We start from the raw sequence: 20,819 nt of genomic DNA on the forward strand, positions 1-20,819 counted from the left end.
GCACGTGGACTGCATTAAAGACAAGAGAAGAGATTCTGCAGGGGGGGTTTGTCAAATTGTAGACACTTTAAGACTTTAATTAGCATTATGAATTTAAATTAATATATTTCAAAAACTATGAAATGGATAAAATGAAATACTTTTTTGCAGGTTTTGCCTAAGTCAAATTTTAGACATTTTAAGCCTGTTTTATTATGATTATGAACTAAATTTAATGCATGGCAAAATAAAAAAAATAAATAAAAATAAAAAAACTAAACTAAATAAAACTAAATTAAATTAAATTGAACAGGTATTGACCAAGTAAATTTTTAAACATTTAAAGTCCATTAAATAACCATTATAAATAAAATTTCATATATCACAAAATCAAATAAAAACATAAAACTGAATAAAATTAAAATTAAAAATTAAAAATAAAATAAAATGTAATAAATTTTAAATAAAATAAAATGTAAAACAATAAAAATTAAATGAAATGCAATAAACTTAAAATAAAATAAAATGTAATACAATAAAAATAAAACAAAATAAATCAAAATAATTAAATTAAATGATTTGTTTAAGAAAATAAAGAGGTTTTATAAGCATTATGAATTAAATTTCATATATGGCAAAATAAAACAAACAAATATATTAAAATTAAAGAAAACTAAACTAAATAAAACTAAACTAAATAAAACAAAATAAATAGGTTGTATAACTCTTATGAGTTAAAGTTCATATTTGGCAAAGAAGAATAAAATAAATAAAACTAAATAAAACTAAACAAAATGAAATAAATAAAATAAAATGTAATTGAATTAAAATAAAATAAACTGTATTAAAATAAAAATGTAATTAAATAAAAATAAAATGTAATTAAATCAAAATAAAATAAACTGTAATAAAAATAAAAATGTAATAAAATAAAAATAAAATAAAATGTAATTAAATTAAATTAAATTAAATTAAGGCAAGGCGAGTTTATTTATATAGCATTTCATACACAATGGTAATTAAAAGTGCTTTAAATAAACAAGAATAAAACAAAAGATTAGAAAATGATTAAAAGAATATAAAATGATTGAAAGAAAATAAACTGGTTTTAAAACCATTACGAATTAAAATTCATATATGGTAATATGAAATAAACAAATATATTTAAACTAAAATAATCTAAATCAAATAAAATGAAATGGGTTTTGACCAAGTACATTTTTAGATCTTTCAAGTCTATTTATAACCAATAATGTTGCCTACATTTTAGATTTTAGATTTATTATTTTATTTTTAAAGTGCCTGTAGAAACCCTGGAGAATAAAGCAAGCACAAAAAAAGCACAATATAACACTACATAAATGGGTAAACACACATTATCATCTTTAAAATAACATGGAGGTTAGACAATTAGCTCTTTTACTGTAGGTAGAAAAGCACAGTAGCAAAAGTGTTGTAGGGGTCAAGGGAACTATGGATAATGGTGCTGGCAAAACTAAAATCACAACTGATATAGTGCATAAACCTTGACTACAGTTACAATGGACTACTGGGGGAATGGAATAAAACGCTACAAATGTGTATAATGTGTGAAGGATGTGCTCCAGATCTTTGGATATGCTCAGTGTCAGTGTCACACTCCACAGGCATTAAATGAGCTGCTTGCCTTCATGCTCTGGAAAGGAATCTTTACACGCAAGAGCATGTAAAGAGATTCTGCCAAGATGCAACTTACACCATTAGATGAAATGATGAATTCACTTTATGAATTAACTAAAATACATTTGGTTTTGATCATGTCAACTTTTAAACATTTCAAGTCCATTTTATAACTAGTAATTAAATAAAAAATGTTTTATAAAATAAAATAAAATAAAATAAAATAAAATAAAATAAAATAAAATAAAATAAAATAAAAATAAATAAAATAAAATAAAATAAAATAAAATAAAAATAAATAAAAAAATAATAATAAAATAAAATAAAATAAAATAAAATTATTAAATTAAATTAAATTAAACCAAGTCAAATTTTAGACATTTTAAGTCAATTTTATACCTAGTAATTAAATAAAATATTAAATAAAATAAAATAAAATTAAACCAAGTCAAATTTTAGACATTTTAAGTCAATTTTAAACCTAGTAATTAAATAAAAAAATATAAAATAAAATAAAATAAAATAAAATATTAAATTAAATTAAATTAAATTAAATTAAATTAAATTAAATTAAATTAAATTAAATTAAATTAAATTAAACCAAGTCAAATTTTAGACATTTTAAGTCCATTTTATACCTAGTAATTGCATAAAATGTTAAATGAAATGAAATGAAATTAAATGAAATTAAATTAAATTAAACAAGTCAAATTTTAGATATTTCAAGTACATTTTATAACTAGTATGAATTAAATAAAATTTTTAATAAAAGAAAATTTCATGAAATGTAATTATCTTAATTATCTTATCTTAATTAAGTTAAATTAGCCTAAATCAAATTAAATTAAATTTTAGACATTTAGAGTTCATTTTATAAAAACAAAAAAATTAAAACAAAATGAAATTAAATAAAATAAAATAAGTTGACCAAGTCAAATTTTAGACATTTCAATTCTGTTTTATAACATTTTATAAAATGTAATTAAATTTAATCTTTAATTAAACCAAGTCAAATTTGAGACATTTTGCGTTTGTTTTATAACCATTACGAATAAAATAAAAATGTTATTTAAAATAAAATAAATTGATCATCCGCTTTGTAAAACATATGGCAGAATAGCTGGCGGATGCCTGATAAATCAATCAATCAATCAAATAATAATTAAATACTGAATTTGAGGTTTTTATATGACTAGAGTCATATAAGTTGTTGTTCTAAAAACTTAAAAACACCATGAATTCAGGTCATCAATCTGATTAACGTGTAAAAACAAATTCAGCAAAATGGAAAACAATTCAAAAAGAACTAATAATACAGCCCATTCAAAGGGGAGGAAAAAAAGGGTGGGATGAAGAAGTGTGCAGTAAGGGGCCGACAATAAATCAGTAACTGCCCTCTGGACACGCTTACTGCCATCAATGAGGGACTCGCTGCCTGTTCCAACAGGTCAGGAGCCATTGAGAAACAAACCTATTCTGGGAATACTGTAGAGGAACTGATTCTCGGACACTTTTGACAATCATAGAAACAACTTGAGGAGCTCACACAGCAGTTTAAGACAACAGCAACACTGAATGCTTATTTCCTGCTGGGTGGCAAAAGCTGCCAAACACTATGCAAATACACAATTTGTCCAAATGATTGCTTAAACTACCCCTATTATGGAACATATAAAGCTTCATGCAGCAGGGCTGTGTCTGAAATCAAAATAAGTTAACTATATTTGCACACTAATATATGGATACTGAAATATGGATATTGATAGGAGATAATGAATGTTAGAATACCATTTTATCCCATATTTTTATCTTAAAACTTAGCAAACCAATAACATTGCTTATGCCCAAAATCTCTTAGTGAATCTTTCTAAAAGAATCATTAAAAGTCATGATAAATATACATACATTCCAGTGCACTCCGGTTCACTCACACCTTTTCATTCACCCCTTTAAGTTGATTATTTGTAGACTAATATATAGGGCATGGCCCTAGTAATTAACTAGTAATTAAATAAAAAATGTTTTATAAAATAAAATAAAATAAAATAAAATTAAATTAAATTAAATTAAATTAAAATTAAAATCAAAATTAAAATTAAAATTAAAATTAAAATTAAAATAAAATAAAATAAAATAAAGTTAAATTAAATTAAACCAAGTCAAATTTTAGACATTTTAAGTCTATTTTATCCCTAGTAATTAAATAAAATATAAAATAAAATAAAATAAAATAAAGTTAAATTAAATTAAATTAAATTAAACCAAGTCAAATTTTAGACATTTTAAGTCCATTTTATACCTAGTAATAAAATAAAATAAAATAAAATAGAAAAATAAAAATAAAATGAAACACCTTTTCATTCACCCCTTTAAGTTGATTATTTGTAGACTAATATATAGGGCAGTGCTATTCAATTAGTTTGTTATGGTGGCCAGTTCATGAAAATCATCTCAAAAGAAGGGCTGAAGAGATATGACTTGCAATATGAGTGATGACACAACAGCATATAAGAGTCCATATGCTGTATTTGTGCTTCTTAAGACACCCACGTTGGCCTTGGAATGCTTTTTGTTGTTGTTTTGAAGAGTCCCTAACCCAAAGAGCACCGACCAAATATTTGAGCTACCCCTGAGCGCTTTTAGAAAAAAATAAAAATAAAAACTGCCTATATTTTAAATTGTTTTTTGTTGCTGCTCGGTAACCAAATACAGCACAAAATATTAATAAAAAGAAACAATAGTTAATTTCTCTCTTTGGACTTAAAAATAAATAAAAAAGTTTTTGATTTAAACGAGTGATAATTTCACAATAAAAATAAATGAGAACATTGAATAAATAAATAGAAATTAGAATTAATAAAAATGTGTACAGTCTAATGTTACTTTAAGCTATATATTAGCTAAGAATTTAAATGAACTGTTGTTATTATCTGCGTTCAGACATGCATAATAATTTTTATAATTTGAAATAATTCATCTAACATATCTTTTGTTTGCACTGCATTGAAACTTTTACCGCTAGGACGTAAGATCATTTCTACTGTGTGCGCCTGGAGGTCTGCTTGTGAGCAGTGCGCACACCACTCCCAATATGCGCACATCTCCATTGGTATAATAATATAATAATATAAATAATGAACTTGCGTCCGGAAAAGACACAATATGTGAACGGCCTGCGGCTACAGTTAATCCAACGTGCGCTCGTAGCCTCAGTATAAGCTCGGAACTTCAAACCAGCACACATAACTTTGTTTAGTTGCAGCAGTTTTGTTCCGTGCAACAGAAACGTGGCGTTGAGAAGCCTTTACGACTAATTAATCGTAGGGAATTAAAGCGCGGTTAATAGTGAAATTAGCAGTGTTGGGCAGTAGCGCCGCTACAAGTAGTGACGCTACTAGCTAAACTACATTTCTCAGTAGCGTGGCGGTAGCATCACTACTTTCTAAATCAAATAGCTTTTCAGTAGCGAAGCTATTTTATATTTATATATGCTATACTTTTTATATATATACTTTTTTATAAATACTACTTTCTATATATACTATAATGCTTATTATTTTATTGGATTTTTGTTTTTGCTGTTATATACTATAATTTGTTTCTGTTTAATACAGCATATTATTTACAGTAAATAACTGAACTATTATGCCTCATGTTTCATTGACAGTTTTATTGATCACAAAGATATGATTGACTTGGGGGTAGCTTTTAGTGTAGTTATACTTCAGTTTAAGTAGAGTAGCTAATAGCTTAGCTCACTACATTTTTCAAGTAGCTTGCCCAACACTGGAAATCATTGCATCCCTATTAATGATATCAGTGCATTGGACAAAAGGCCCGTGCCACTCGCTTAATCTCTTAAAAAAAAAATCTTTTTGAGCGATTCGTTTAAAGAATCGCTTCACGAGAGTCATGAATCAGGTTTCACTGTTTTCGAGAGCACTCAGTGAAAACAATAGAAACGTGTAATATGCGATCGAACTGCGTGTCCTGGCTTTGTTTTACGATACACATGATACCTCATCATAATTCAGACGGCAAGCTCAACATCTCTGGAAAAAAATAGTTCTTTTACTGTACTAAAGCAGTGCAGGAAACACTGTAGTTAGCACATACTCACAGACGCCTGTGATCTCGGGGGAGTCAGAGAGCGGTTCATGCAGAAGACACTTGGATAAAGATTGTCAGAGAGTGAAGATGAGGGAGAGGCAGAGAGATGGAGTCTGGCTGCTCATTATCTGTGTGTCTGTTCCACTTCCCTGACGGCTCTGTTGGCCATACGTCCCGAGGCTGAGCTCACTTAGAAACCAAAGGCCTTCTCTCCTCATAGGCTGTGCCCAAATTACTCTCAAAGAGGCAAGAGTCTGCTCCAGTGACCACTCTTTGCTTTTAAAATCAGACAACTGACTGATTGCGAAGGGTTTTAATTTAATGTACACAACCAGACAAAAGACTTGTCGACTATCTAAGTTTTAGGAAACAAAAATAATAACTTGACTTCTAGTTGATCGTTTGGCATCAGAAGTGGCTTGTGTGAAAGGCAAAGGCCTCTAGATTACGCTTATTTTACTAAAATAAAATATGATCATTTTTAATTATTTAATTAGGACAGTAAGGTCTGACTTTGTTTAGACAAAAGTCTTGTCACTTAACAGAAATTATGTACAGTATAGAATATATTAATTTACTTATATATTAAGTCATCTGGAATGGCAAAGAAAGTGTTCCTGCAGGACTCTCAGAGTTCATCAAGATTCTTTGGATTCATCTTCAATGCCTCCTCCTTCATCTTACTCCAGACATGCTCAATAATGTTCATGTTTGGTGACTGGGCTGGCCAATCCTGGAGCACCTTGACCTTCTTTGCTTTCAGGAGCTTTGATGTGGAGGCTGAAGTATGAGAAGCAGCACTATCCTGCTGAAGAATTTTCCCTCTCCTGTGGTTTGTAATGTAATGGGCAGCACAAATGTCTTAATACCTCAGGCTGTTGACATTGCCATCCACTCTGCAGATCTCTCGCGTGCCCCCATACTGAATAACCCCAAACCATGATTTTTCCTTCACCAAAATTGACTGATTTCTGTGACAATCTTGGGTCCATGAAGTTTCCAATAGGTCTTCTGCAGTATTTGTGATGATTAGGATGCAGTTTAACATTGCATTGCATTGTTTTTTAAAGCGTAAAGTCTTAATACCAAACATAAAAAGTAATTTTCAGCAATTTTCACTAGGGACACATTTAATTAAAAAATAAAACTGTGGTATTTTCAAATATCATAATTCAATAGTCGTTTTGAATTTGAATGTATTTGAAAAATGTTCCTGTGATAAGGTTTTTTAGCAATATTAATGCTAATATCAAAGTTAAGCCTTTATCAAGGCTGAAAAGTGCTGCTGGTCTTTCAAACTTTATACTTCAATGACTTCAAAATATAGAAATAAAAATTATATTGTAATCAATGTCAATTGCCCAATAAGGGGTTAATGTCTATCAAAATCACAAATGCTTTAATAACAGTACATGTTGTAAATTAAATGCAATTTGCACTCTTCTAATAAAGAAAAAAATGTCCCAGAGATTTATGCAGAGTTCAACAAACACAGAATTACGTTTTTATATGACTAACTTACTTACAAAGTCACTGCAAATTAACAAATAGAGGCCAATTAACACCTGGAGAAATAAATGACAAAGATATGCATTTAAAATTATCCATACCCCATGGCAAATCCTGACTTAAAGCTACTTTTATTTATTTATTATTATTTATTTACTATTATTCATAATAATTTTTGGACCAAAACCCCCCAAAAGATAATATGATAATGTACAAGAGGCATCATTGTGGGAAAAAAAAATCTCATCTTCTATTTAAAGAGCCCATATTATACATGAAATAGGGTCATATCCTGGTTGTAAGGGTCTCCAACAACAGTCTAATATGCATGCAAGGTCAAAAAACACTTTCATGGTCTTATAATCTGCATTTATTTTTAGCTAATTATCCCAGCGACTCCTGTATGAATCGTCCAGTGATTCATTTGTTCCCAAACCCCTCCTTAGCGCGAAGCTAATCTGCGCTGATTGGACCGATGACAGTCTGTCGCGATTGGTCGACTGCCTTCAGTCAGAGAGGGAAATGGCCAATAGCTAATCAGCAATTTAAAAAGTAATCACAGTTCATACACGCTCGATAGTGTAGACGTGGATTTTAGCTGCCACACACACACAAAAACACACACACACCTCCGGATGACAACGCTCCCGCTTCCGCCCGCACCCGCCAGGTTTTAGCCTGAGAACCCGCTCCGTTTTCTGCCCGCCGCGCCCGGTCCTGCTAGAGCGGAGAACACAACCAAAAATCACCCAGTATACAGTCCAGACAGCCAAGCTGTCTGTATAAACACACACACACAGCACAAAGCACACAAAGCTCGTTCGTTCGTTCGCTCTCTCTCTCGCTCTCTCTCATACGCGCGCGTGCGCACTAACACACACACACAAGCACCACGCAGACTCTCTCTTTCTAATTCGCATAGCAATATCCGTGATATTGCTAGACAGCCTGCTCCCGTCCCAAATTAAACCCGTTACCGACCGCTCCCGCGATTTATTCGGAAATTTATTCCCGCGGCTGTCCCCGCGCCAGATTTCTGCGGCGCGGGAATAAATTTCCGAATAAATCGCGGGAGCAGAACTCTAGCACGGAGCTCCATAAACAAAGCAGCACGCGTCGCGTTTTTAACGTGACTTTGCACGCGATAAGAGAATATAGCCAGTTAACCTGATACAGTACACGCGGTTACAAGTAACAAATCACAACTAAATACATTTGCAAGCTAGAGTAAACGAGGCAACAACTTTAACCGCACGTACTTACACTTGAGAAATGGAAGAAACCCATCCTGACGTCCATCAGTTACTCTTTACTGATCCTTCCTTTAACAAACTCAGATGAAGTATTCTTTGTAGCATGTAGCTTCCAGAAGTTTCCAACTGCTTGGTTATAATGCTGATGTTTCATCTTTGGGTAGAGACTCAATATAATGTCCATCTGCAGTGTTACTTCAATCGACCGGCATGTTTGTGTGCGTGTGTTTGTGGGTGTGCGTGTGTTTGTGGGTGTGTGTGTGTGTCTGGGTTTCTGCGTCAGAGGGCGGGGCCTCAGGTTTGAAATCTCCCGGGTTTGCGCGTGCACGTGAATAACTTGGTTTCGTTCGTACGTCATGGCGAAACACCTAATGAGTCGGTATCAAGGCGACTCGTTTGAAGCACTATGAGTCGACTCTTTTATAGATGAATCAACCGTTTTAAACACTGTATTCTTACAGATTTAAGCCTTAGCTGGATACTTCACTTCACTTAGAGCTGTGTTACACACTACATGGAGGGGAATTTTCAAAAACCCATAATATGGGCTCTTTAAATTTAAACAAAATGTGGCATGTGCGAAATTATTCATACCCTTCTGAATAAATGAAGAGAAAAGCCTTTGTTGGCGATTCCAGCAATCAATCTCTTGCTATAATTGCTGATCGGCTTTTTGCATGCCTTCACTGGTATTTTTGCCCAATCCTCTTCAGTGATGACCTCCAACTCTGTCAGGTTGGAAGGTCTCCTTACCATCACCCAGATCTTTAGCTCCCTTACAGATTCTCAATTGGATTTAAGTCAGGACTCTGGTTGGGCCACTCCAAAGCATTAATCTTTTTGTCTGCTAACCATTTTTTCACCATGTTTGCTGTAAGTTTTTGGTCCTTGAGGTGCTGAAATATCCACTAGTGGCTTGACTGTACTGCAGTGGTATGCCAAAATATAGTTGCATTTACACGGATACTTACTGTAAGTGTTAGTTAACATGTACAGCGAACAGAAAATAAACCGTTGGCTTATCATCATTAAAGTATTCTTTCCGCATCTAAGGAACAACACATGATGTTTTATTAACCACTAACAGGACATTATTGGGCTTCCCAATCTATTGTAAATGCATTTTTGCTATCTCCTGGTAAATTGATCTAGCTGACGCCTGTATCTAAAATGATAGCAGGGTATCATGGGATACCGAGGACTGAAAACAACTTAAAAAGCCAAACGAGCAAAAACTAACCACGTAGAGCTTTTCTTTTTCCTTTTGCATCCATAAATCCGTCAGTTCCGCTAGCTCAGCATAGTGATATCAGAAGAGGATGTGATAGCACAGGCTGAAGGCCAGGTAAAGGGGGAAAAAAACTCAAGTTAAACAGCAAGAAACGACATGCTCTGTCCTGCTTTTTTCCAGCTGATCCACAGCCACTTTTGTCTTGCGCTGAGGCAGGATGTGGTTGAGAGTCTGAGGGTTTGAGCTCTAATCATAAGCACAGAGCGAGGGGGAAAACAAAGTGAGCCACGACGGCTGAGAGGACAAATTGAAACCAGTTTAATCCATATATTTCTGTCTGCGTTTCTCACTCCCCCGTGTTTGTTTAAAAGAATGGCACGATGAACACAAGGCCATCCGTCTTCAAGTCCTCCTGCCAACCTGTTTTCACACGACAATGAAGGCAATGTTGACAGACGGCCCGCACTCGCTAAGGCTCATTGACATTTCCATAGTGAAGAATACAGAGGATAAAGAAAAGAAAACAAGCAGCGTGTTTGAGAAGCGCCTTTCGTCATGTCTCGTGAATGGCCGTTTGGGGAAAACACACAATAATAAATCAGAGATCAAATCAGAAAGCTCCAAATACATACACATGGAAGTGGCAATGATAGATGCAACGTCACGGAGAACTGGATTAGATGAAAAGCATCCAATCTGAGGAAGAAATATGGAAGTGGAGGTATGTTTTGTTTAATTTAGGGATATACAAAATATACCAGTGACTCCTATAATATTTTAGCATTCTCTGCGTTGATAAAAATTAGCTTTAAATGTGAATATATCTTCAGGATTGTGTTTTCCTGTATTTAAAAAAAAACTATTATTATTTTCTAAATGCGCTATTGTATTTTATTTTAGTTATTAAGCAGCCCTGGACCACGAAACCTGGTCTTGTATTGCACTGGTATATTTTTGCAAATAGCCAAAAGTACTCTTTATTATGCCAAAAATATCTGAATGTCAATTTAAGTCAAGAAAAATCTCACATTAAGATAATTTGTACATTTCTGACTGTATTTATATCCACACTCAATTTTGGATTAGTAATATGCATTGCTAAACACTTCATTTAGACAACTTTAAAGACAATTTTCCCAGTATTTAGTTTTTATTTTTATTTTTAACCAACAGATTACAGACTGGCCAATATCATCTTATCCTTACAACATTGCACTTGTAAATTAATAAATATTGTACATCAATGAAAAGCTTACATATTCAGATTTCAACAGATGTATAAACCTCAATTTAAAAAAAACACTTATGACTGGTTTTGTGGTCAACATTTTATGCATTTCTATTTAATTCTTTGATTTAACTTGAATTTGAATGTAGCAAACCCAATGTAAAGGTCAAAAGATCTGGTAAGAGTTAAAAATCCACAAACTCTGAACTGGAAATGAACTAATCAAAACATATCACCTCATTAAACTCAACATGAGCCAGAAATGTGAGATTTGAGTGTTTTTCGCTGGTGGAATGAAGACTTGGTCACTAATGATGAATGTTAGGCATTATTGTTGTAAATAAAAATCCTTTACAGTTGAACTCAGAATTATTAGCCCCCCTGAATTATTAGCCCCCCTGTTTATTTGCTCCCCAATTTCTGTTTAACGGAGAGCACATTTCTAAACATAATAGTTTTAATAACTCATCTCTAATAACTGATTTGTTTAATCTTTATCATGATGACAGTAAATATTATGACTCAATATTTTTTAAGACACTTCTACAGCTTAAAGTGACATTTAAAGGCTTAACTAGGTTAAGCAGGTTAGCTAGGCAGGTTAGTGTAATTAGGCAAGTGATTGTATAATGATGGTTTGTTCTGTAGACTATCAAATAAAAATATAGCTTAATGGGGCTAATAATTTTGACCTTAAAATGGTGTTTAAAAAATTATAAACTGCTTTTATTCTAGCTGAAATAAAACAAATAAGACTTTTTCCAGAAGAAAAAATATTATCAGACATACTGTGAAAATTTCCTTGCTCTTTTGAACATCATTTGGGAAATATTTAAATAAAAAAAAATAAAAAGAGGGCTAATAATTCTGATTTCAACTGTCACTTGTTTGTAATGACAATTTATCTCATATAGTCGACAGTCCACTATATGAACTTATTGAATGTGTATTTGCTAAATGCGTACCATTTCTGTTTAAATGTTAACACATTTCACCAAATAAGAAGTGTATTTATATTTGTCAGCGCACATTTATAAATATCTTGTCACACTTTTTTTAATGTACAATTCACGATATTAACAAACCAACTAAGATTTTTAGCTCAATAAACTACTAATAAGCTGCTTACCAATAGTTAGTAAGGGAGTAGTTAGGTTTAGATTTTGAATAGGATTAGGGATGTCAAATAAGCTCATCCTTTTTAAGTGCTAATAAACAGCTAACGTCTTAATAATAGGCAGATAATAACCCAGTAGAAAAAGGAGTGAATTGTTACTTAAACTTAAAGTGTTAGCATATCTTGTTTTACTCTTTTCCATTACAATTATTGGTATATTACTCTATATTGGTTTATATCTGGCTATTCTACGGTTATTCTAGTTTCTAAATGCTCAAAAGATATAGTGAAAACAGTAAATGTAATATAATGTTAGTTTCACATCTCATGAAGGGGAGGTAAAGTCATTTTTGCTAACTTTCAAAACCTCAAGCCCCCTGGCTGGGGTGCGCTGCGGGGTCCATACCTGAGATTTATTAGAAAAGCAATTAATCAGGGGCATAAATCTCGACTTCACTGCTGGCTAGGAATTTCAGTGAAAGACAACACCTGAACTTTTGCTGTAGGGAGTAAAAGACGTCTACATGAACACTCTTTACCTGAATGTCAACCATCACCTACTGAAAGTACAGCAAAAGCGTTTCAGTCCCTAAAAGAAAGTTCATCCACTTTAATGTCTTTTTAAACAGAGAGAACATTCTGTACTAAAATAAATGTAAAGATCTCGATATTTGAAATCAAGTCAAACCCAAATCTGAGGATCCATTAATTAATTGGACTTGATTGCTATTTTACGACTCACAACCACTTAAAACAGACAGCCAGTTATTTTGTGTGGTCAAAATGTTAGCGGATCGAGGGAGAAAAAAACACCTGACGTCATGCACTCCAGCACCAAGACCATTGAACCAGTGGTTGCAAACGTTTAAAAACTTTTTACAAAACTTTAAAACAGACAGCCTTGACAACTATTTTGTGTGGTCAAAAATTTGGAGCATCTAACAAAAAAAAAAAAACACACAACATCATGCACTTCAGCACAAAGACCCTTAAAAACAGTGGTTGCAAATGTTTAAAAACTTTTTACAGAACTTTAAAAAAGACAGCCTTGCTAATTATTTTGTTTGGTCAAAACTTTGAAGCATCTAACAACAAAAAAACACACAACATCATGCACTTCAGCACAAAGACCATTAAAAACAGTGGTTGCAAACGTTTAAAAACTTTTTACAAAACATTAAGACAGACAGCCTTGCCAATTATTTTGTGTGTTAAAAATTTTGGAGCATCTAACAAAAAAAACACAGACACAACATCATGCACTTCAGCACAAAGACCCTTAAAAACAGTGGTTGCAAATGTTTAAAAAGTTTTTACAGAACTTTAAAAAAGACAGCCTTGCTAATAATTTTGTTTGGTCAAAACTTTGAAGCATCTAACAACAAAAAAACACACAACATCATGCACTTCAGCACAAAGACGCTTAAAAACAGTGGTTGCAAAACTTTAAAAACTTTTTACAAAACATTAAAACAGACAGCATTGGCAATTATTTTGTGTGATCAAAATTTTGGAGCATCTAAGAAAAAAAAAAAACGCCGATGTCATGCGCTCCAGCACAAAGACCATTAAAAACAGTGGTTGCAAAACTTTAAAAACTTTTTACAAAACATTAAAACGGACAGCTTTGCCACTTATTCTATGTGGTCAAAATTTTGGAGCATGTAAGAAAAAGAAAGAAAGAAAAAAAACACCTGCTGTCATGCGCTCCAGCACCAAGACTCTTGAACAAATGGTTGCAAAACTTGCACAACTTTTTACAAAACTTTAATACAGACAGCCTTGACAACTATTTTGTGTGGTCAAAAATTTGGAGCATCTAACAACAAACAAACACACAACATCATGCACTTCAGCGCAAAGACCCTTAAAAACAGTGGTTGCAAATGTTTAAAAACTTTTTACAAAACTTTAAAAAAGACAGCCTTGCTAATTATTTTGTTTGGTCAAAACTTTGAAGCATCTAACAACAAAAAAACACACAACATCATGCACTTCAGCACAAAGACCCTTAAAAACAGTGGTTGCAAAACTTTAAAAACTTTTTACAAAACATTAAAACAGACAGCATTGGCAATTATTTTGTGTGATCAAAATTTTGGAGCATCTAAGAAAAAAAAAAAACGCCGATGTCATGCGCTCCAGCACAAAGACCATTAAAAACAGTGGTTGCAAAACTTTAAAAACTTTTTACAAAACATTAAAACGGACAGCTTTGCCACTTATTCTATGTGGTCAAAATTTTGGAGCATGTAAGAAAAAGAAAGAAAGAAAAAAAACACCTGCTGTCATGCGCTCCAGCACCAAGACTCTTGAACAAATGGTTGCAAAACTTGCACAACTTTTTACAAAACTTTAATACAGACAGCCTTGCCAATTATTTTGTGTAGGGCTGCACAAAACCTAACATTGCAATATTTTTTTATTCTGCAATATATATTGCAATAGGAATACAATTTCACTAGACGACTTCAATATCTCAATTTGGAAAGAATTTATAATTTTAGATTAACTGGGATGATTCCGTTGGGGAGTGCATATTCGTAACAGCGTTTTATTGTTTTCCAAGGAGTCAAACTGTATTCAGGTATACAGCAATTGAATAATCCAATGAAAAATAATGCTGCGTAGACTTTATTTTATAAACCAGTAGTTCTCAAACTTTTTTCATCAAGTACCACCTCAGAAAAAAATAGTCTCTCCAAGTACCACCAAAATGAGCAGTATTGAAATACAGTAGCGTAGTAGGCCCAGTAAAGCAGCTACAACTCTGCACAGTTAAAAAAACGTGGCAGATTACCTCAGAAATATAGGCTATGTCATTTATGGCAGATTATATACATAATTTTTGCTAAATTTTGAAATGTTTGTAGCATGTACATGACATAATTCATTCCTCCACGTACCATTAGAAGGAAGCCAGTGTACCACTAGTGGTACATGTACCACAGTTTGAGAACCACTGTTATAAACAATTCAATAAAATTAATAGTTTATTTATTTGGAAAGTTACTAACGCTACAGTTTCTTAGGCCTGAATGCTTTTAAAACCCCCAAAAAACACTTGTGAAATGATTAATTATAATCCAGACTCAATATTACGTATTCTCGCGATGTACTGCGAATGTTCACATTGTAATATTAATACTAAAACGATATATTTTGCAGCCCTAATTTAATGTGGTCAATAATTTTAAGCATCAAAGAAATCTTTTCTTTTTTTAACTCCATATCTTTAGTTTAAATCTATGGGATTTGTCACTCACAACATGAGTTTTACTCCAGATACTGGCTTCTAAAGTGCACTGTGGGTCAGAAAGGGAACCCAAACTCTCCCACTGTGAGCTGAGGGGGTCTAAATGAGGGCGGGATGTCAGCTTTTCACCATTCACTATGATTTCATGCACATCTGGGGTCTATTTCCTCTGTAGAGGTCCGTTTCATTTTTTAGAAGCATTCATAGGCACCTACAGGCTGAAAAGACACAATGAGAGAAACTAGATATTCTGACGAAACTGCGAGTGGTGTTAGACCATGCAAAAGTGCCTGGGTTGTGGGTTTGTTCAAACACTTTTGCATTCCAGCTGAGCAACGGTAATAGAGGTGCACATAGTAAAACGAAAAAACTGTGTGCACTGCAGTCATGAATTCCAACTGCAACCTGTCTAAACATTTACCATGGTGTCCACAGTCCCTCCTGCTCCATACAGTCCTGAACAATGCCTGGCCGATCCCTTCTGACATGACGGCAAACACACACGGGAACAAGGACAGGTCTGTGCATTGACAGACACAAGAGCACACTTGCTTTCACCCACTGGTATCTTATCCTGGCTTTAAGACATACACAAAGAGCAAACACAGTTGCCATGTTTCGCCTATTGTTGAAATTGTAGGTTGCACACACACTTGACAAGTATGACTGAAATAGTCTCACAGTGCTAAAAAGGTGGAACTGAGATCAGGTGTCGAGTCCAGTGGACAGAAAAACAGTAAGAAAGTATGCAAACACAAATGCAACTGCAAGCATGTGCTTCTGCATTACTGCCAAAGGGGGCGATAGAGTAACTTTTAGATATCCGGGAAATTAAGCTATACTTATTCAATGATGTTGTAGTAACATTAGGAATTCATTGCTCCTTTGTGTGTTTCATACTTTACATATTTAGCTAGCTTGAAGTGTTTGAGTAAAAATATTTTCAAGTATAACATACTCACTACAGGACTATTTAAGAGTTTTTTTTTCTCTTTTATTTGTGCCTTTGTTTCCACTAAGCGGCGCACTTCAATTTCACTTTAAGAAAGTACAGCAACATTTGGTAGGGGTCACCCTGATCAGGCTTGTGTTTGTAGTATAGTAATTTTACTATTAGACCACGGTCACACAGAATGCAGTTTTTGTGTGTGCGCCTTTTTTAAAAAAATAATAAAAATGTGTTGGCAGTGAGGTTTTTGTAGATTGTTTACACGCCCGGGACCTCCTGTTGCACCTTGTGTTTTTGATGGAATGCTCTGTGTATGTGCAGTTGAAAAAATTCAACTCTGTGCAGAAAAAAAAAAAACACCCGATGTCACCACTCCAGCGTCAAGACCATTGAAACAGTGGTTGCCTGGCAACACAAAAAGTGTAGCATACTGCTCTTTTACAAAGAAACAAAATCTTATGAAACTGAAAATAATCACATCAATCTTTCACTGGGAGATTTCAGAGACTGAACAACACGTCTGTGCATAGAAGTCATCCATAACAAAACACAATCTAACATAAGCTTAGCCTGACTAAAATAGTTTTAAAACAGAACATGGCCTGTCTAACAGTAATACTTCAGCCATGGTGTCGTCCTTCCTCCAGTGTGCTAAAGTAACTCCAATACTGATTCAGGTTTTTTTAAAAGTTTCAATGCAGCATTTGATTTCTCCCGGTCCGTCTCGTGACCGCACGGCCTCTTTAAGGGCAAATTATACCCGCGCCTGGCTTTACAGTAATCGGCCCGAGCTCGGCTGTCCTTCGGCGCCTCCGGCTCCGACTCGGCATCTGCGAACGGCCCGCAGCTTGCTCGCGAGCATGCGTTTGTGATGCAGACGGGCACGCGCTAATGTCGGATCTGCGTGAACACATGCGCAGAAGTCGGAATCTACATTTGCTGACAGACAGTCTGAATTAAGGGAGATGTCAGTCCGACTCTATTTAATTGGATGAACATTTTTTAGTTTTATGCCTTACCCAGAATATAAAAATACACATTTAGATCATTTACTGTAATCATTACTATTGGACTGTGAAGAGACTTTCAACCAGCACAACAACAAATGTTTCTGGAGACAATCACCTACTGCACCTTTAAATGTTCAGTTAACCATTTGACAATAGTTTCATCCCTGTACGATCTACATTTATCTCTTTACTTCTAATGATTGCGTTAGGCTACACATTTCAATACAGCTCTTAATGTAAGAGTCACATAGTTTTTCATCACAGACTGTATTCTTTGCAATGACCCCAAAAGCCAGTTTGAGATTTGTACAGGCATTTGGTTGAGGAAACCAGGACGATACTAACTTATGTCTTAACAAGAATGCATTATTGCTCTCTTCTTTGTCTTTCAGTGCTTTTGCGATTTAAGCAAGCAGGGGCTGACCTGCACTGATACCCAGTGCTGCCCTATAGAGGTCAGTTAAACAGGCAGTGCGTGTCTACACAAAGGAAACCCTTGTACTTTTCCTCAAACTGACCCTCAAGTCTCAATCTCCACTTTCTCTGGCGCTCACAAACGCTGCACAGATGGCAAGACCGCCCTGCTGGAGCTGACATCAGGGCAGACGTCGCTGAATGACACGTGTAAACATGCGCTCACACTAACAGCGCTCGAACTGAGCTTTATAAATGGGCGCTCTCCGACAGACGTGTGTAAATAAAACACCCCTCCCTCGTCTTACATACTAAACTATGGCATGCATTCACAGTACCACACACCGGCCCCTCAGGAGAGCGTCCGACCGCATTCAAAATTCAGATATTTACTCAAACCTGCAGTTCAAACACACAAAGTTTGGGCGAGTCGTTTCGCCTCACTCCACACACTACCAAGGGACAGAATTTAAATAAATACAGTGTCCCGGCTGCTAACTAATGCCCCCACAGACACACACACACACACACATTTCTGGCCTGGCTGTGTATCAGGGCTTGGTGGATGACAGCTTAATGATGGGAAAATATTTTTAGAAGATCACGTTTCGGCAGGGCAGCGGTTTACAGGCACAGTTTTATCTCTCTATCTCTCCTGGCGTTTATTAGCGGGTGGCTTAAGTGCTGCGGTCTTACAGCCTTAACACTCACCTTCCCTAAGTGCTTCTCGTTTCAGACATGGCTGATCCGGCTTATGCCGAGTTCAGACTGCATGATTTTCAAACTAGTCGTGTCACAGATGTTTTCACACTGCTTGACTATCTGGGCTGGCGTTTCGTCGCTGCTTTGTTTACACTGCAAGATGGATCGGCGACAGGGACTTTCACATTGCATGACTTTACTATAGGAAGAATCGCTGACAAGTTCGTCCAAACTACGTCTCACAGCCAAAAACATGTAGTATATCTTTTGTTATTACCTACATAATGAGAAAGAAGCCTTTAATGGGGTAGAACATGTACATGTTTGCTCACCTGGGTTTAAAGGGAATTAGCCATTTCTCCTCAACGTTGATAATAAGCTAATTTCTTTCTGTATGAAACGTCAAACAGACACGGGTGCTCCTGTGTCCTGTCAAACCTCCACTAGTTTTTCCTCCATTTCGTGGGTCCAAATAAACCGAAAAAAGAGCGCTTTTAACTTCTCCCCCAGCCTCCCGCTGGCCTGCAGCAGGCATACACACACGCACACAACAGTGAATGCTGCTCTCTCATTGGCTGTGGGCGATCGCTGATGTTATTTTCAGTCAAAACTCAGTTCACACGGCATGATTTGAATCGCCGACAGCTCCAGATATTTAGCACGCCTAATATCTCGCAGGCATCGGCGACTCATCGGCGATTCTCTCAGATCGCGTCTTTGATAGTTCATACTGTGTGATTGTCACTCACGTGCACGAGCACCGATTTGCCTGTGATTTCAGGCATTTGTCTGCGATTTCTCAAAACCTGTCAGCGAGCCAAAATCGGGGCTAAAATCACGCAGTCTGAACTAGGCATTACTAGACACACGACCAAAAATAAAGCACGCATGGAAATTATACATACATTTTTGCTACGTTTTGAACTACATGACAACAACCGCAAGAGTTTACAATCTGACAGGAATTTGGTGGTGAGAAAACTTAAATGCTGCTGCTCTTGATATACAATTTTTCAAACAAGCTATAATACAAAATTAATTTTAATTTTTCATGAAAAACTTTAGTAAACAAAAATTTTATTGTAGGATGATGGTTTGTTTTGTAGACTATCGAAACAATGTATAGGCTAAAGGGGCTAATAATTTTGATTTTAAATTGCTAAAAACAAAATTTTAAACTGCTTGTATTCTAGCCGAAATAAAACAAAAAAGACTTTCTCCGGAAGAAAAAATATTATCAGACATATTGTGAAAATTTCCTTGCTCTGTTAAACATAATTTGGGAAATATTTAAAAAAGAAGAAAAAATTCAAAGGGGGCTAATAATTCTGACTTCACCTTTATATGGCCACAATAATAGCCTATTTTGTAGTCAGTTGACACAGAATAAATGTTATGGCCTTCAGTCCATCTTCCCATCTTGTTCTTCTTCAAGTAAACTTATGATTGTTATTGACAGGAAAGTCGAGTTAATCACAGTTAATCACTGTATATAGTGCTAGCTGAAGGTTTATTTTCTGAGGTTACAGCCAGAAGGCAATTTAATTCACTTTATTGACATATGATTATTTGGTCACACTTTACCATAAGGGTTTATTAGCTAATGTTAATTAATGCATTTACTAACATGAACAAACAATGAACAATACATTTACTACAGTATTTATTCATGCTAGTTAACGTTAGATAATGAAAATACAGTAGTTCATTGTTAGTTCATGTTAACTCATGGTGCATTAGCTAATGTTAACAAGCATGGACTTGAATGTTAATAATGCATTAGTAAAGGTTCAATTATGATTAATAAATCCTGTACAAGTGTTATTCATGATAATTCATGTTATCAAATGCATTAACTAATGAACCTTAGTGTAAAGTGTTAACTATATTTTAATTTTATAAAGTTCTTAAAACCTAATTTAAATAAGTACAGGTTACATATAGTTAAAACCAACCTAAAACGTTCAATGCAGCCACTTGCCTCACTTTTTATAATTTAGATGTAGTTATTACTTTTTACAGTAAAAGTGTAGGATTGGGGAGAATTTGAAATCATTCGGAGATGCTTTATTCTTTTCTTTGGTCAAAAATACATGGGAAAAAGACATTCTGAAATATCATTACACTGAAAAAAATGAATTATTGGATTTAATCGTTTTCTTAAGGCAAGAGGTTGCAAACAATTTATATGAGATGAATTTGAACAAACTGATTAAGTTGAACATTTCAAAATTTAATTTGTGTGTTTAATTTAAGCCCAGATAAATTGTTTACCTGAATAAAGTTGACTAAATCAAGTGAATTTTTTTTTCAGTGTCAGTTATGTTTTTTAATAATTGTATATTGTATATATATATATATATATATATATATATATATATATATATATATATATATATATA

At 34.2% G+C, this 20,819-nt stretch overlaps 1 protein-coding gene and 1 long non-coding RNA gene across 16 annotated transcripts in view; one reads left to right on the forward strand and one right to left on the reverse strand.

The window, feature by feature from the left end:
* Positions 1 to 20,819, reverse strand: part of ate1 (arginyltransferase 1) — a 247,985-nt gene that overhangs the window by 32,251 nt on the left and 194,915 nt on the right.
* LOC141377074 (uncharacterized) overlaps positions 9,924 to 20,819 on the forward strand; it is a 54,987-nt gene continuing 44,091 nt past the window's right edge. Inside the window, exon 1 of the long non-coding RNA XR_012388945.1 lies at positions 9,924 to 10,462. This is a non-coding gene — a long non-coding RNA (uncharacterized lncRNA). The remainder of the gene's footprint in view (positions 10,463 to 20,819) is intronic.

This window comes from Danio rerio, chromosome 13, assembly GCF_049306965.1.
Source record: "Danio rerio strain Tuebingen ecotype United States chromosome 13, GRCz12tu, whole genome shotgun sequence".
Classification (NCBI taxonomy): Eukaryota; Metazoa; Chordata; class Actinopteri; order Cypriniformes; family Danionidae; genus Danio; species Danio rerio.